Below are 14,130 nucleotides of genomic sequence, written 5' to 3'. Positions count from 1 at the left end.
CCTAGCCTTGCTCGGAGAGACTGCAGGCAACAGCGCACTGCAAGAGAGCTCGTGACAGAGTCCAGAGAGGCGTGTCAGGGGTGTCATGCTCCCAGCCTTGCTCGGAGAGACTGCAGGCAACAGCGCACTGCAAGAGAGCTCGTGACAGAGTCCAGAGAGGCGTGTCAGGGGTGTCATGCTCCCAGCCTTGCTCGGAGAGACTGCAGGCAACAGCGCAAAGCAAGAGAGCTCGTGACAGAGTCCAGAGAGGCGTGTCAGGGGTGTCATGCTCCCAGCCGTGCTCGGAGAGACTGCAGGCAACAGCGCAAAGCAAGAGAGCTCGTGACAGAGTCCAGAGAGGCGTGTCAGGGGTGTCATGCTCCCAGCCTTGCTCGGAGAGACTGCAGGCAACAGCGCACTGCAAGAGAGCTCGTGACAGAGTCCAGGGAGGCGTGTCAGGGGTGTCATGCTCCCAGCCTTGTTTGGAGAGACTGCAGGCAACAGCGCACTGCAAGAAAGCTCGTGACAGAGTCCAGAGAGGCGTGTCAGTGGTGTCATGCTCCCAGCCTTGCTCGGAGAGACTGCAGGCAACAGCGCACTGCAAGAGAGCTCGTGACAGAGTCCAGAGAGGCGTGTCAGGGTTTCATGCTCCCAGCCTTGTTTGGAGAGACTGCAGGCAACAGCGCACTGCAAGAGAGCTCGTGACAGAGTCCAGAGAGGCGTGTCAGGGGTGTCATGCTCCCAGCCTTGTTTGGAGAGACTGCAGGCAACAGCGCACTGCAAGAGAGCTCGTGACAGAGTCCAGAGAGGCGTGTCAGTGGTGTCATGCTCCCAGCCTTGCTCGGAGAGACTGCAGGCAACAGCGCACTGCAAGAGAGCTCGTGACAGAGTCCAGAGAGGCGTGTCAGGGGTGTAATGCTCCCAGCCTTGCTCGGAGAGACTGCAGGCAACAGCGCACTGCAAGAGAGCTCGTGACAGAGTCCAGAGAGGCGTGTCAGGGGTGTCATGCTCCCAGCCTTGTTTGGAGAGACTGCAGGCAACAGCGCACTGCAAGAGAGCCTGTGACAGAGTCCAGAGAGGCGTGTCAGGGGTGTCATGCTCCCAGCCTTGCTCGGAGAGACTGCAGGCAACAGCGCACTGCAAGAGAGCTCGTGGCAGAGTCCAGAGAGGCGTGTCAGTGGTGTCATGCTCCCAGCCTTGCTCGGAGAGACTGCAGGCAACAGCGCACTGCAAGAGAGCTCGTGACAGAGTCCAGAGAGGCGTGTCAGGGGTGTAATGCTCCCAGCCTTGCTCGGAGAGACTGCAGGCAACAGCGCACTGCAAGAGAGCTCGTGACAGAGTCCAGAGAGGCGTGTCAGGGGTGTAATGCTCCCAGCCTTGCTCGGAGAGACTGCGGGCAACAGCGCACTGCAAGAGAGCTCGTGACAGAGTCCAGAGAGGCGTGTCAGGGGTGTCATGCTCCCAGCCTTGCTCGGAGAGACTGCAGGCAACAGCGCAAAGCAAGAGAGCTCGTGACAGAGTCCAGAGAGGCGTGTCAGGGGTGTCATGCTCCCAGCCTTGCTCGGAGAGACTGCAGGCAACAGCGCACTGCAAGAGAGCTCGTGACAGAGTCCAGAGAGGCGTGTCAGGGGTGTAATGCTCCCAGCCTTGCTCGGAGAGACTGCGGGCAACAGCGCACTGCAAGAGAGCTCGTGACAGAGTCCAGAGAGGCGTGTCAGGGGTGTCATTCTCCCAGCCTTGCTCGGAGAGACTGCAGGCAACAGCGCACTGCAAGAGAGCTCGTGACAGAGTCCAGAGAGGCGTGTCAGGGGTGTCATGCTCCCAGCCTTGCTCGGAGAGACTGCAGGCAACAGCGCACTGCAAGAGAGCTCGTGACAGAGTCCAGAGAGGCGTGTCAGGGGTGTAATGCTCCCAGCCTTGCTCGGAGAGACTGCAGGCAACAGCGCACTGCAAGAGAGCTCGTGACAGAGTCCAGAGAGGCGTGTCAGGGGTGTCATGCTCCCAGCCTTGCTCGGAGAGACTGCAGGCAACAGCGCACTGCAAGAGAGCTCGTGACAGAGTCCAGAGAGGCGTGTCAGGGGTGTAATGCTCCCAGCCTTGCTCGGAGAGACTGCAGGCAACAGCGCACTGCAAGAGAGCTCGTGACAGAGTCCAGAGAGGCGTGTCAGGGGTGTCATGCTCCCAGCCTTGCTCGGAGAGACTGCAGGCAACAGCGCACTGCAAGAGAGCTCGTGACAGAGTCCAGAGAGGCGTGTCAGGGGTGTCATGCTCCCAGCCTTGCTCGGAGAGACTGCAGGCAACAGCGCACTGCAAGAGAGCTCGTGACAGAGTCCAGAGAGGCGTGTCAGGGGTGTAATGCTCCCAGCCTTGCTCGGAGAGACTGCAGGCAACAGCGCACTGCAAGAGAGCTCGTGACAGAGTCCAGAGAGGCGTGTCAGGGGTGTCATGCTCCCAGCCTTGCTCGGAGAGACTGCAGGCAACAGCGCACTGCAAGAGAGCTCGTGACAGAGTCCAGAGAGGCGTGTCAGGGGTGTAATGCTCCCAGCCTTGCTCGGAGAGACTGCAGGCAACAGCGCACTGCAAGAGAGCTCGTGACAGAGTCCAGAGAGGCGTGTCAGGGGTGTAATGCTCCCAGCCTTGCTCGGAGAGACTGCGGGCAACAGCGCACTGCAAGAGAACTCGTGACAGAGTCCAGAGAGGCGTGTCAGGGGTGTAATGCTCCCAGCCTTGCTCGGAGAGACTGCGGGCAACAGCGCACTGCAAGAGAGCTCGTGACAGAGTCCAGAGAGGCGTGTCAGGGGTGTAATGCTCCCAGCCTTGCTCGGAGAGACTGCGGGCAACAGCGCACTGCAAGAGAGCTCGTGACAGAGTCCAGAGAGGCGTGTCAGGGGTGTCATGCTCCCAGCCTTGCTCGGAGAGACTGCAGGCAACAGCGCACTGCAAGAGAGCTCGTGACAGAGTCCAGAGAGGCGTGTCAGGGGTGTCATGCTCCCAGCCTTGCTCGGAGAGACTGCAGGCAACAGCGCACTGCAAGAGAGCTCGTGACAGAGTCCAGAGAGGCGTGTCAGGGGTGTCATGCTCCCAGCCTTGCTCGGAGAGACTGCAGGCAACAGCGCACTGCAAGAGAGCTCGTGACAGAGTCCAGAGAGGCGTGTCAGGGGTGTCATGCTCCCAGCCTTGCTCGGAGAGACTGCAGGCAACAGCGCACTGCAAGAGAGCTCGTGACAGAGTCCAGAGAGGCGTGTCAGGGGTGTAATGCTCCCAGCCTTGCTCGGAGAGACTGCAGGCAACAGCGCACTGCAAGAGAGCTCGTGACAGAGTCCAGAGAGGCGTGTCAGGGGTGTCATGCTCCCAGCCTTGCTCGGAGAGACTGCAGGCAACAGCGCACTGCAAGAGAGCTCGTGACAGAGTCCAGAGAGGCGTGTCAGGGGTGTAATGCTCCCAGCCTTGCTCGGAGAGACTGCAGGCAACAGCGCACTGCAAGAGAGCTCGTGACAGAGTCCAGAGAAGCGTGTCAGGGGTGTCATGCTCCCAGCCTTGTTTGGAGAGACTGCAGGCAACAGCGCACTGCAAGAGAGCTCGTGACAGAGTTCAGAGAGGCGTGTCAGTGGTGTCATGCTCCCAGCCTTGCTCGGAGAGACTGCAGGCAACAGCGCACTGCAAGAGAGCTCGTGACAGAGTCCAGAGAGGCGGGTCAGGGGTGTAATGCTCCCAGCCTTGCTCGGAGAGACTGCAGGCAACAGCGCACTGCAAGAGAGCTCGTGACAGAGTCCAGAGAGGCGTGTCAGGGGTGTAATGCTCCCAGCCTTGCTCGGAGAGACTGCGGGCAACAGCGCACTGCAAGAGAGCTCGTGACAGAGTCCAGAGAGGCGTGTCAGGGGTGTCATGCTCCCAGCCTTGCTCGGAGAGACTGCAGGCAACAGCGCACTGCAAGAGAGCTCGTGACAGAGTCCAGAGAGGCGTGTCAGGGGTGTAATGCTCCCAGCCTTGCTCGGAGAGACTGCGGGCAACAGCGCACTGCAAGAGAGCTCGTGACAGAGTCCAGAGAGGCGTGTCAGGGGTGTCATTCTCCCAGCCTTGCTCGGAGAGACTGCAGGCAACAGCGCACTGCAAGAGAGCTCGTGACAGAGTCCAGAGAGGCGTGTCAGGGGTGTCATGCTCCCAGCCTTGCTCGGAGAGACTGCAGGCAACAGCGCACTGCAAGAGAGCTCGTGACAGAGTCCAGAGAGGCGTGTCAGGGGTGTAATGCTCCCAGCCTTGCTCGGAGAGACTGCAGGCAACAGCGCACTGCAAGAGAGCTCGTGACAGAGTCCAGAGAGGCGTGTCAGGGGTGTCATGCTCCCAGCCTTGCTCGGAGAGACTGCAGGCAACAGCGCACTGCAAGAGAGCTCGTGACAGAGTCCAGAGAGGCGTGTCAGGGGTGTAATGCTCCCAGCCTTGCTCGGAGAGACTGCAGGCAACAGCGCACTGCAAGAGAGCTCGTGACAGAGTCCAGAGAGGCGTGTCAGGGGTGTCATGCTCCCAGCCTTGCTCGGAGAGACTGCAGGCAACACCGCACTGCAAGAGAGCTCGTGACAGAGTCCAGAGAGGCGTGTCAGGGGTGTCATGCTCCCAGCCTTGCTCGGAGAGACTGCAGGCAACAGCGCACTGCAAGAGAGCTCGTGACAGAGTCCAGAGAGGCGTGTCAGGGGTGTAATGCTACCAGCCTTGCTCGGAGAGACTGCAGGCAACAGCGCACTGCAAGAGAGCTCGTGACAGAGTCCAGAGAGGCGTGTCAGGGGTGTCATGCTCCCAGCCTTGCTCGGAGAGACTGCAGGCAACAGCGCACTGCAAGAGAGCTCGTGACAGAGTCCAGAGAGGCGTGTCAGGGGTGTAATGCTCCCAGCCTTGCTCGGAGAGACTGCAGGCAACAGCGCACTGCAAGAGAGCTCGTGACAGAGTCCAGAGAGGCGTGTCAGGGGTGTAATGCTCCCAGCCTTGCTCGGAGAGACTGCGGGCAACAGCGCACTGCAAGAGAGCTCGTGACAGAGTCCAGAGAGGCGTGTCAGGGGTGTCATGCTCCCAGCCTTGCTCGGAGAGACTGCAGGCAACAGCGCACTGCAAGAGAGCTCGTGACAGAGTCCAGAGAGGCGTGTCAGGGGTGTCATGCTCCCAGCCTTGCTCGGAGAGACTGCAGGCAACAGCGCACTGCAAGAGAGCTCGTGACAGAGTCCAGAGAGGCGTGTCAGGGGTGTAATGCTCCCAGCCTTGCTCGGAGAGACTGCAGGCAACAGCGCACTGCAAGAGAGCTCGTGACAGAGTCCAGAGAGGCGTGTCAGGGGTGTCATGCTCCCAGCCTTGCTCGGAGAGACTGCGGGCAACAGCGCACTGCAAGAGAGCTCGTGACAGAGTCCAGAGAGGCGTGTCAGGGGTGTAATGCTCCCAGCCTTGCTCGGAGAGACTGCAGGCAACAGCGCACTGCAAGAGAGCTCGTGACAGAGTCCAGAGAGGCGTGTCAGGGGTGTAATGCTCCCAGCCTTGCTCGGAGAGACTGCAGGCAACAGCGCACTGCAAGAGAGCTCGTGACAGAGTCCAGAGAGGCGTGTCAGGGGTGTCATGCTCCCAGCCTTGCTCGGAGAGACTGCAGGCAACAGCGCACTGCAAGAGAGCTCGTGACAGAGTCCAGAGAGGCGTGTCAGGGGTGTAATGCTCCCAGCCTTGCTCGGAGAGACTGCGGGCAACAGCGCACTGCAAGAGAGCTCGTGACAGAGTCCAGAGAGGCGTGTCAGGGGTGTAATGCTCCCAGCAATGCTCGGAGAGACTGCGGGCAACAGCGCACTGCAAGAGAGCTCGTGACAGAGTCCAGAGAGGCGTGTCAGGGGTGTAATGCTCCCAGCCTTGCTCGGAGAGACTGCGGGAAACAGCGCACTGCAAGAGAGCTCGTGACAGAGTCCAGAGAGGCGTGTCAGGGTTGAAATGCTCCCAGCCTTGCTCGGAGAGACTGCGGGCAACAGCGCACTGCAATAGAGCTCGTGACAGAGTCCAGAGAGGCGTGTCAGGGGTGTCATGCTCCCAGCCTTGCTCGGAGAGACTGCGGGCAACAGCGCACTGCAAGAGAGCTCGTGACAGAGTCCAGAGAGGCGTGTCAGGGGTGTAATGCTCCCAGCCTTGCTCGGAGAGACTGCGGGCAACAGCGCACTGCAAGAGAGCTCGTGACAGAGTCCAGAGAGGCGTGTCAGGGGTGTCATGCTCCCAGCCTTGTTTGGAGAGACTGCAGGCAACAGCGCACTGCAAGAGAGCTCGTGACAGAGTCCAGAGAGGCGTGTCAGGGGTGTCATGCTCCCAGCCTTGCTCGGAGAGACTGCAGGCAACAGCGCACTGCAAGAGAGCTCGTGACAGAGTCCAGAGAGGCGTGTCAGGGGTGTAATGCTCCCAGCCTTGCTCGGAGAGACTGCAGGCAACAGCGCACTGCAAGAGAGCTCGTGACAGAGTTCAGAGAGGCGTGTCAGTGGTGTCATGCTCCCAGCCTTGCTCGGAGAGACTGCAGGCAACAGCGCACTGCAAGAGAGCTCGTGACAGAGTCCAGAGAGGCGTGTCAGGGGTGTAATGCTCCCAGCCTTGCTCGGAGAGACTGCGGGCAACAGCGCAAAGCAAGAGAGCTCGTGACAGAGTCCAGAGAGGCGTGTCAGTGGTGTCATGCTCCCAGCCTTGCTCGGAGAGACTGCAGGCAACAGCGCACTGCAAGAGAGCTCGTGACAGAGTCCAGAGAGGCGTGTCAGTGGTGTCATGCTCCCAGCCTTGCTCGGAGAGACTGCAGGCAACAGCGCACTGCAAGAGAGCTCGTGACAGAGTCCAGAGAGGCGTGTCAGGGGTGTCATGCTCCCAGCCTTGCTCGGAGAGACTGCAGGCAACAGCGCACTGCAAGAGAGCTCGTGACAGAGTCCAGAGAGGCGTGTCAGGGGTGTCATGCTCCCAGCCTTGTTTGGAGAGACTGCAGGCAACAGCGCACTGCAAGAGAGCTCGTGACAGAGTCCAGAGAGGCGTGTCAGGGGTGTCATGCTCCCAGCCTTGTTTGGAGAGACTGCAGGCAACAGCGCACTGCAAGAGAGCTCGTGACAGAGTCCAGAGAGGCGTGTCAGGGGTGTCATGCTCCCAGCCTTGTTTGGAGAGACTGCAGGCAACAGCGCACTGCAAGAGAGCTCGTGACAGAGTCCAGAGAGGCGTGTCAGGGGTGTCATGCTCCCAGCCTTGCTCGGAGAGACTGCAGGCAACAGCGCACTGCAAGAGAGCTCGTGACAGAGTCCAGAGAGGCGTGTCAGGGGTGTCATGCTCCCAGCCTTGCTCGGAGAGACTGCAGGCAACAGCGCACTGCAAGAGAGCTCGTGACAGAGTCCAGAGAGGCGTGTCAGGGGTGTCATGCTCCCAGCCTTGCTCGGAGAGACTGCAGGCAACAGCGCACTGCAAGAGAGCTCGTGACAGAGTCCAGAGAGGCGTGTCAGGGGTGTCATGCTCCCAGCCTTGCTCGGAGAGACTGCAGGCAACAGCGCACTGCAAGAGATCTCGTGACAGAGTCCAGAGAGGCGTGTCAGGGGTGTCATGCTCCCAGCCTTGTTTGGAGAGACTGCAGGCAACAGCGCACTGCAAGAGAGCTCGTGACAGAGTCCAGAGAGGCGTGTCAGGGGTGTCATGCTCCCAGCCTTGCTCGGAGAGACTGCAGGCAACAGCGCACTGCAAGAGAGCTCGTGACAGAGTCCAGAGAGGCGTGTCAGGGGTGTCATGCTCCCAGCCTTGCTCGGAGAGACTGCAGGCAACAGCGCACTGCAAGAGAGCTCGTGACAGAGTCCAGAGAGGCGTGTCAGGGGTGTCATGCTCCCAGCCTTGCTCGGAGAGACTGCAGGCAACAGCGCACTGCAAGAGAGCTCGTGACAGAGTCCAGAGAGGCGTGTCAGGGGTGTCATGCTCCCAGCCTTGTTTGGAGAGACTGCAGGCAACAGCGCACTGCAAGAGAGCTCGTGACTGAGTCCAGAGAGGCGTGTCAGGGGTGTCATGCTCCCAGCCTTGCTCGGAGAGACTGCAGGCAACAGCGCACTGCAAGAGAGCTCGTGACAGAGTCCAGAGAGGCGTGTCAGGGGTGTCATGCTCCCAGCCTTGTTTGGAGAGACAGCAGGCAACAGCGCACTGCAAGAGAGCTCGTGACAGAGTCCAGAGAGGCGTGTTAGGGGTGTCATGCTCCCAGCCTTGCTCGGAGAGACTGCAGGCAACAGCGCACTGCAAGAGAGCTCGTGACAGAGTCCAGAGAGGCGTGTCAGGGGTGTAATGCTCCCAGCCTTGCTCGGAGAGACTGCAGGCAACAGCGCACTGCAAGAGAGCTCGTGACAGAGTCCAGAGAGGCGTGTCAGGGGTGTCATGCTCCCAGCCTTGCTCGGAGAGACTGCAGGCAACAGCGCAAAGCAAGAGAGCTCGTGACAGAGTCCAGAGAGGCGTGTCAGGGGTGTCATGCTCCCAGCCTTGCTCGGAGAGACTGCAGGCAACAGCGCACTGCAACAGAGCTCGTGACAGAGTCCAGAGAGGCGTGTCAGGGGTGTCATGCTCCCAGCCTTGTTTGGAGAGACTGCAGGCAACAGCGCACTGCAAGAGAGCTCGTGACAGAGTCCAGAGAGGCGTGTCAGGGGTGTCATGCTCCCAGCCTTGTTTGGAGAGACTGCAGGCAACAGCGCACTGCAAGAGAGCTCGTGACAGAGTCCAGAGAGGCGTGTCAGGGGTGTCATGCTCCCAGCCTTGTTTGGAGAGACTGCGGGCAACAGCGCACTGCAAGAGAGCTCGTGACAGAGTCCAGAGAGGCGTGTCAGGTGTATAATGCTCCCAGCCTTGCTCGGAGAGACTGCAGGCAACAGCGCACTGCAAGAGAGTTCGTGACAGAGTCCAGAGAGGCGTGTCAGGGGTGTCATGCTCCCAGCCTTGCTCGGAGAGACTGCAGGCAACAGCGCACTGCAAGAGAGCTCGTGACAGAGTCCAGAGAGGCGTGTCAGGTGTATAATGCTCCCAGCCTTGCTCGGAGAGACTGCAGGCAACAGCGCACTGCAAGAGAGTTCGTGACAGAGTCCAGAGAGGCGTGTCAGGGGTGTCATGCTCCCAGCCTTGCTCGGAGAGACTGCAGGCAACAGCGCACTGCAAGAGAGTTCGTGACAGAGTCCAGAGAGGCGTGTCAGGGGTGTCATGCTCCCAGCCTTGCTCGGAGAGACTGCAGGCAACAGCGCACTGCAAGAGAGCTCGTGACAGAGTCCAGAGAGGCGTGTCAGGGGTGTCATGCTCCCAGCCTTGCTCGGAGAGACTGCAGGCAACAGCGCACTGCAAGAGAGCTCGTGACAGAGTCCAGAGAGGCGTGTCAGGGGTGTCATGCTCCCAGCCTTGCTCGGAGAGACTGCAGGCAACAGCGCACTGCAAGAGAGCTCGTGACAGAGTCCAGAGAGGCGTGTCAGGGGTGTAATGCTCCCAGCCTTGCTCGGAGAGACTGCGGGCAACAGCGCACTGCAAGAGAGCTCGTGACAGAGTCCAGAGAGGCGTGTCAGGGGTGTCATTCTCCCAGCCTTGCTCGGAGAGACTGCAGGCAACAGCGCACTGCAAGAGAGCTCGTGACAGAGTCCAGAGAGGCGTGTCAGGGGTGTCATGCTCCCAGCCTTGCTCGGAGAGACTGCAGGCAACAGCGCACTGCAAGAGAGCTCGTGACAGAGTCCAGAGAGGCGTGTCAGGGGTGTCATGCTCCCAGCCTTGCTCGGAGAGACTGCAGGCAACAGCGCACTGCAAGAGAGCTCGTGACAGAGTCCAGAGAGGCGTGTCAGGGGTGTCATGCTCCCAGCCTTGCTCGGAGAGACTGCAGGCAACAGCGCACTGCAAGAGAGCTCGTGACAGAGTCCAGAGAGGCGTGTCAGGGGTGTAATGCTCCCAGCCTTGCTCGGAGAGACTGCAGGCAACAGCGCACTGCAAGAGAGCTCGTGACAGAGTCCAGAGAGGCGTGTCAGGGGTGTCATGCTCCCAGCCTTGCTCGGAGAGACTGCAGGCAACAGCGCACTGCAAGAGAGCTCGTGACAGAGTCCAGAGAGGCGTGTCAGGGGTGTCATGCTCCCAGCCTTGCTCGGAGAGACTGCAGGCAACAGCGCACTGCAAGAGAGCTCGTGACAGAGTCCAGAGAGGCGTGTCAGGGGTGTAATGCTCCCAGCCTTGCTCGGAGAGACTGCAGGCAACAGCGCACTGCAAGAGAGCTCGTGACAGAGTCCAGAGAGGCGTGTCAGGGGTGTCATGCTCCCAGCCTTGCTCGGAGAGACTGCAGGCAACAGCGCACTGCAAGAGAGCTCGTGACAGAGTCCAGAGAGGCGTGTCAGGGGTGTCATGCTCCCAGCCTTGTTTGGAGAGACTGCAGGCAACAGCGCCCTGCAAGAGAGCTCGTGACAGAGTCCAGAGAGGCGTGTCAGGGGTGTCATGCTCCCAGCCTTGTTTGGAGAGACTGCAGGCAACAGCGCACTGCAAGAGAGCTCGTGACAGAGTCCAGAGAGGCGTGTCAGGGGTGTCATGCTCCCAGCCTTGTTTGGAGAGACTGCAGGCAACAGCGCCCTGCAAGAGAGCTCGTGACAGAGTCCAGAGAGGCGTGTCAGGGGTGTAATGCTCCCAGCCTTGCTCGGAGAGACTGCGGGCAACAGCGCACTGCAAGAGAGCTCGTGACAGAGTCCAGAGAGGCGTGTCAGGGGTGTAATGCTCCCAGCCTTGCTCGGAGAGACTGCGGGCAACAGCGCACTGCAAGAGAGCTCGTGACAGAGTCCAGAGAGGCGTGTCAGGTGTGTAATGCTCCCAGCCTTGCTCGGAGAGACTGCGGGCAACAGCGCACTGCAAGAGAGCTCGTGACAGAGTCCAGAGAGGCGTGTCAGGGGTGTCATGCTCCCAGCCTTGCTCGGAGAGACTGCGGGCAACAGCGCACTGCAAGAGAGCTCGTGACAGAGTCCAGAGAGGCGTGTCAGGGGTGTCATGCTCCCAGCCTTGCTCGGAGAGACTGCAGGCAACAGCGCACTGCAAGAGAGCTCGTGACAGAGTCCAGAGAGGCGTGTCAGGGGTGTAATGCTCCCAGCCTTGCTCGGAGAGACTGCAGGCAACAGCGCACTGCAAGAGAGCTCGTGACAGAGTCCAGAGAGGCGTGTCAGGGGTGTCATGCTCCCAGCCTTGCTCGGAGAGACTGCAGGCAACAGCGCACTGCAAGAGAGCTCGTGACAGAGTCCAGAGAGGCGTGTCAGGGGTGTCATGCTCCCAGCCTTGCTCGGAGAGACTGCAGGCAACAGCGCACTGCAAGAGAGCTCGTGACAGAGTCCAGAGAGGCGTGTCAGGGGTGTAATGCTCCCAGCCTTGCTCGGAGAGACTGCAGGCAACAGCGCACTGCAAGAGAGCTCGTGACAGAGTCCAGAGAGGCGTGTCAGGGGTGTCATGCTCCCAGCCTTGTTTGGAGAGACTGCAGGCAACAGCGCACTGCAAGAGAGCTCGTGACAGAGTCCAGAGAGGCGTGTCAGGGGTGTCATGCTCCCAGCCTTGCTCGGAGAGACTGCAGGCAACAGCGCACTGCAAGAGAGCTCGTGACAGAGTCCAGAGAGGCGTGTCAGGGGTGTAATGCTCCCAGCCTTGCTCGGAGAGACTGCAGGCAACAGCGCACTGCAAGAGAGCTCGTGACAGAGTCCAGAGAGGCGTGTCAGGGGTGTCATGCTCCCAGCCTTGTTTGGAGAGACTGCAGGCAACAGCGCACTGCAAGAGAGCTCGTGACAGAGTCCAGAGAGGCGTGTCAGGGGTGTAATGCTCCCAGCCTTGCTCGGAGAGACTGCGGGCAACAGCGCACTGCAAGAGAGCTCGTGACAGAGTCCAGAGAGGCGTGTCAGGGGTGTAATGCTCCCAGCCTTGCTCGGAGAGACTGCGGGCAACAGCGCACTGCAAGAGAGCTCGTGACAGAGTCCAGAGAGGCGTGTCAGGGGTGTAATGCTCCCAGCCTTGCTCGGAGAGACTGCGGGCAACAGCGCACTGCAAGAGAGCTCGTGACAGAGTCCAGAGAGGCGTGTCAGGGGTGTCATGCTCCCAGCCTTGCTCGGAGAGACTGCGGGCAACAGCGCACTGCAAGAGAGCTCGTGACAGAGTCCAGAGAGGCGTGTCAGGGGTGTCATGCTCCCAGCCTTGCTCGGAGAGACTGCGGGCAACAGCGCACTGCAAGAGAGCTCGTGACAGAGTCCAGAGAGGCGTGTCAGGGGTGTCATGCTCCCAGCCTTGCTCGGAGAGACTGCAGGCAACAGCGCACTGCAAGAGAGCTCGTGACAGAGTCCAGAGAGGCGTGTCAGGGGTGTCATGCTCCCAGCCTTGCTCGGAGAGACTGCAGGCAACAGCGCACTGCAAGAGAGCTCGTGACAGAGTCCAGAGAGGCGTGTCAGGGGTGTAATGCTCCCAGCCTTGCTCGGAGAGACTGCAGGCAACAGCGCACTGCAAGAGAGCTCGTGACAGAGTCCAGAGAGGCGTGTCAGGGGTGTCATGCTCCCAGCCTTGCTCGGAGAGACTGCAGGCAACAGCGCACTGCAAGAGAGCTCGTGACAGAGTCCAGAGAGGCGTGTCAGGGGTGTCATGCTCCCAGCCTTGCTCGGAGAGACTGCAGGCAACAGCGCACTGCAAGAGAGCTCGTGACAGAGTCCAGAGAGGCGTGTCAGGGGTGTAATGCTCCCAGCCTTGCTCGGAGAGACTGCAGGCAACAGCGCACTGCAAGAGAGCTCGTGACAGAGTCCAGAGAGGCGTGTCAGGGGTGTATTGCTCCCAGCCTTGCTCGGAGAGACTGCGGGCAACAGCGCACTGCAAGAGAGCTCGTGACAGAGTCCAGAGAGGCGTGTCAGGGGTGTAATGCTCCCAGCCTTGCTCGGAGAGACTGCGGGCAACAGCGCACTGCAAGAGAGCTCGTGACAGAGTCCAGAGAGGCGTGTCAGGGGTGTAATGCTCCCAGCCTTGCTCGGAGAGACTGCGGGCAACAGCGCACTGCAAGAGAGCTCGTGACAGAGTCCAGAGAGGCGTGTCAGGGGTGTCATGCTCCCAGCCTTGCTCGGAGAGACTGCGGGCAACAGCGCACTGCAAGAGAGCTCGTGACAGAGTCCAGAGAGGCGTGTCAGGGGTGTCATGCTCCCAGCCTTGCTCGGAGAGACTGCGGGCAACAGCGCACTGCAAGAGAGCTCGTGACAGAGTCCAGAGAGGCGTAACAGGGGTTACATGCTCCCAGCCTTGCTCGGAGAGACTGCGGGCAACAGCGCACTGCAAGAGAGCTCGTGACAGAGTCCAGAGAGGCGTGTCAGGGGTGTCATGCTCCCAGCCTTGTTTGGAGAGACTGCAGGCAACAGCGCACTGCAAGAGAGCTCGTGACAGAGTCCAGAGAGGCGTGTCAGGGGTGTCATGCTCCCAGCCTTGCTCGGAGAGACTGCAGGCAACAGCGCACTGCAAGAGAGCTCGTGACAGAGTCCAGAGAGGCGTGTCAGGGGTGTAATGCTCCCAGTTTTGCTCGGAGAGACTGCAGGCAACAGCGCACTGCAAGAGAGCTCGTGACAGAGTCCAGAGAGGCGTGTCAGGGGTGTCATGCTCCCAGCCTTGCTCGGAGAGACTGCAGGCAACAGCGCAAAGCAAGAGAGCTCGTGACAGAGTCCAGAGAGGCGTGTCAGTGGTGTCATGCTCCCAGCCTTGCTCGGAGAGACTGCAGGCAACAGCGCACTGCAAGAGAGCTCGTGACAGAGTCCAGAGAGGCGTGTCAGGAATGTAATGCTCCCAGCCTTGCTCGGAGAGACTGCGGGCAACAGCGCACTGCAAGAGAGCTCGTGACAGAGTCCAGAGAGGCGTGTCAGGGGTGTCATGCTCCCAGCCTTGTTTGGAGAGACTGCAGGCAACAGCGCACTGCAAGAGAGCTCGTGACAGAGTCCAGAGAGGCGTGTCAGGGGTGTCATGCTCCCAGCCTTGCTCGGAGAGACTGCAGTCAACAGCGCACTGCAAGAGAGCTCGTGACAGAGTCCAGAGAGGCGTGTCAGGGGTGTCATGCTCCCAGCCTTGCTCGGAGAGACTGCAGGCAACAGCGCACTGCAAGAGAGCTCGTGACAGAGTCCAGAGAGGCGTGTCAGGGGTATAATGCTC

At 60.4% G+C, this 14,130-nt stretch overlaps 1 protein-coding gene across 2 annotated transcripts in view; it reads right to left on the bottom strand.

Moving 5' to 3' along the window:
• LOC134533332 (microtubule-associated protein tau) overlaps positions 1–14,130 on the bottom strand; it is a 735,916-nt gene that overhangs the window by 519,647 nt on the left and 202,139 nt on the right. The window lies entirely within an intron of this gene.

The sequence above is a fragment of the Bacillus rossius genome, chromosome 6 (assembly GCF_032445375.1).
Source record: "Bacillus rossius redtenbacheri isolate Brsri chromosome 6, Brsri_v3, whole genome shotgun sequence".
NCBI classification, from domain to species: domain Eukaryota; kingdom Metazoa; phylum Arthropoda; class Insecta; order Phasmatodea; family Bacillidae; genus Bacillus; species Bacillus rossius.
The sequence above is the reverse complement of the archived record's forward strand: the minus strand, read 5'-3'. Positions and strand labels throughout refer to the sequence as shown.